The sequence below is a fragment of the Myotis davidii genome, unplaced genomic scaffold (genome assembly GCF_000327345.1).
Source record: "Myotis davidii unplaced genomic scaffold, ASM32734v1 scaffold292, whole genome shotgun sequence".
Lineage (NCBI taxonomy): Eukaryota > Metazoa > Chordata > Mammalia > Chiroptera > Vespertilionidae > Myotis > Myotis davidii.
The window spans coordinates 1,538,193-1,540,343 of record NW_006285042.1 but is presented as its reverse complement, the minus strand read 5'-3'; the positions used below and the strand labels follow the sequence as shown (position 1 = coordinate 1,540,343).

The window sequence follows — 2,151 nt, the reverse complement described above, 5'->3', positions numbered from 1 at the left end:
GGAAAAGTGTTCCAGCTATAGGGACTGATGCAGAGCAGGAAAGGAGTCTGAGATTGGCTCAGCCCTCATTTCTGACATCGGTTTTGGCAGCATATGGAAGCTGCAGTGGGAAGTCTCCCTCTCCATTAATTTGGAGATCGGGGACATAAGGTCACCTTCTGAGTTAAATTAGCAAAATTCACAGACAACGAGTGTGACTAGTCATCTGTTGGAGTAAAGCAAGAGACCATCTGAAATGTGTGGACCTCACAAAACCCCAATTAAGATTGGTGATTTGGGTGTAAACAGAGGGAGGCAGGTCCAAAATGCGAATGCCATTTAGTAGAAGATATTTAATCAATTGAATTGTACATTGCCAGGAGGAAGACTCTGTACAAGTGGGTGGGGGGTGGGCAGAGGGGGCAATGTTCAGCTTGGGCCACACGAAATGAAAACCCAAGGAATGTTAACGTGGCAGTGCCCAGCCGAGCAGTGTGTGCGGAGGAGAGCCTCGCGCTTGGTGGTGCTGAAGTGTGCCCGGTGGTGGGACAGCAGTGCCTCTTCTGATCTGTCTTCTGCACGACTGTGCCCTTTGCTCAGCATTTGTGTTGATCCGCTGTTGGCCTCCAGGCATTCTGATTCTAGGCCTGGCTGCCCTGGGTTGTGGACATGAGCTTTCAGTCCCTGGGAAGAAATGTCTCCCACTATAAACTTGTAAGTTTGCCATGAGAAGCTTCGTGGATTTGATCGATTCAGGTGACCCTAGATTCTGAAAACTTCAATGAGAGTGAATGCTGGAATTTGAAAAGTGGTCAGTTCTTCAGGGCTTACGATCTATGGGGCCTCTTAGTAGGCAGCTACAGCCTTCTCTGTGGAATGCACTGACCTCATCTTCAGTCCCTTTCTGCCTTCAGCAGACAGTACCACCATATCCATTTAACCTGATCAGAGTTCTTAACCTGATAGGACTCAATGACCTATTTTCTAAGTGAATATTTTGTTGGGTCCCATTTATTCTGAAAAGAAATTCACAAATAATAAACCTACACACATATTTAAAAAATAAAACTCAACATAATGTCTTAACTATAAAAATAAAGAAGAAATACTGATAGAAGAAGAATACTTTGTAATAAAATAATATGTATTGGAATAATTAATGCTTGGGGATGACTAACTAAAAGATAGAATGAAATAGCCCTGGCCAGTGTGGTGCAGTTGGTTGGGCATCATCCTGTGCACCTAAAGGTTGCTGGTTCAATTTCCTGTCAGGAACATGACTGGGTTGTGGCCTGGATCCCCACTAGGGGGCATGCAGGAGGCAGTGCTCAATGTTTCACTCTCACATCAATGTTTCTCTCCCTCTCCCTTCCTCTCTCTAAACAGTCCTCTTTTGCTGCAAAAATGCTTAGAGAGAGATAGAAATAAATGAGGCTTTCATAATAATTTCTCACAAAACCAAACAAAATTACTTAAATAAATAAAAAAACAGACTTTAGCCACTTCACCTTTCAGAAGAGTGCCATATTATCTCATTTCCTGGTTATGTGGCTCTTTTACTTAGAAAAACACCTCAAGGTGTCTGTTTTATTGTGAAAGCAGGGCCCAGGCTCATTGAAATGGGAAAAGATTATGATAAAGGTAACAATTATTCTATTTGATCATTAAGTTATAAGATGTTACAGTTCAATACTGGCTTCTTCAGAGGGTTTGAAACTCTGGGAGAGAGAGTATTAAGAAGAAAGGAAAGAGCCCAGAAACCTTGCGGACTGAAAGGAATCCAGAGCAACTAGCCAATGAGAAATGTCTAGTAGCAAGAAAGGCTAAGGACCTACAAACAGTGATATCTCATACTGAATTTTAGGTTGTTGGCTGGTCTTAGCTAGTGTCTCAAATAAATACGACAATCTTGGATAATGGGGCTTTTGGCAAGGGAGGAACAGGAGAAGCTATGGGAATGGAGAACTTATGGTGTAAGGCATTTAAGAAAATCTCTGTTCTGTCATTAGCTGACCACTAAGCTAACAGCAGACTCATCAGTGGCCACATGAGATTACAGAATTAGTTCAGGAAGTCACTAAAACAACAATAAAAATCAACAACAACAAACTCTGGAATGAAAGGGGAATTTGATTTTTAAAAATGCTTACAGGGCATTTATTGAAAAAATTA

The 2,151-nt window shown here is 41.8% G+C and overlaps 1 long non-coding RNA gene across 1 annotated transcript in view; it reads right to left on the bottom strand.

Annotated features, from left to right (window-relative positions):
* Positions 1-328: 328 nt before the first annotated feature.
* The window catches only part of LOC102775484, an 8,030-nt gene continuing 6,207 nt past the window's right edge, over positions 329-2,151 (bottom strand). The window contains exon 3 of the long non-coding RNA XR_001512490.1: positions 329-635. This is a non-coding gene — a long non-coding RNA (uncharacterized LOC102775484). The remainder of the gene's footprint in view (positions 636-2,151) is intronic.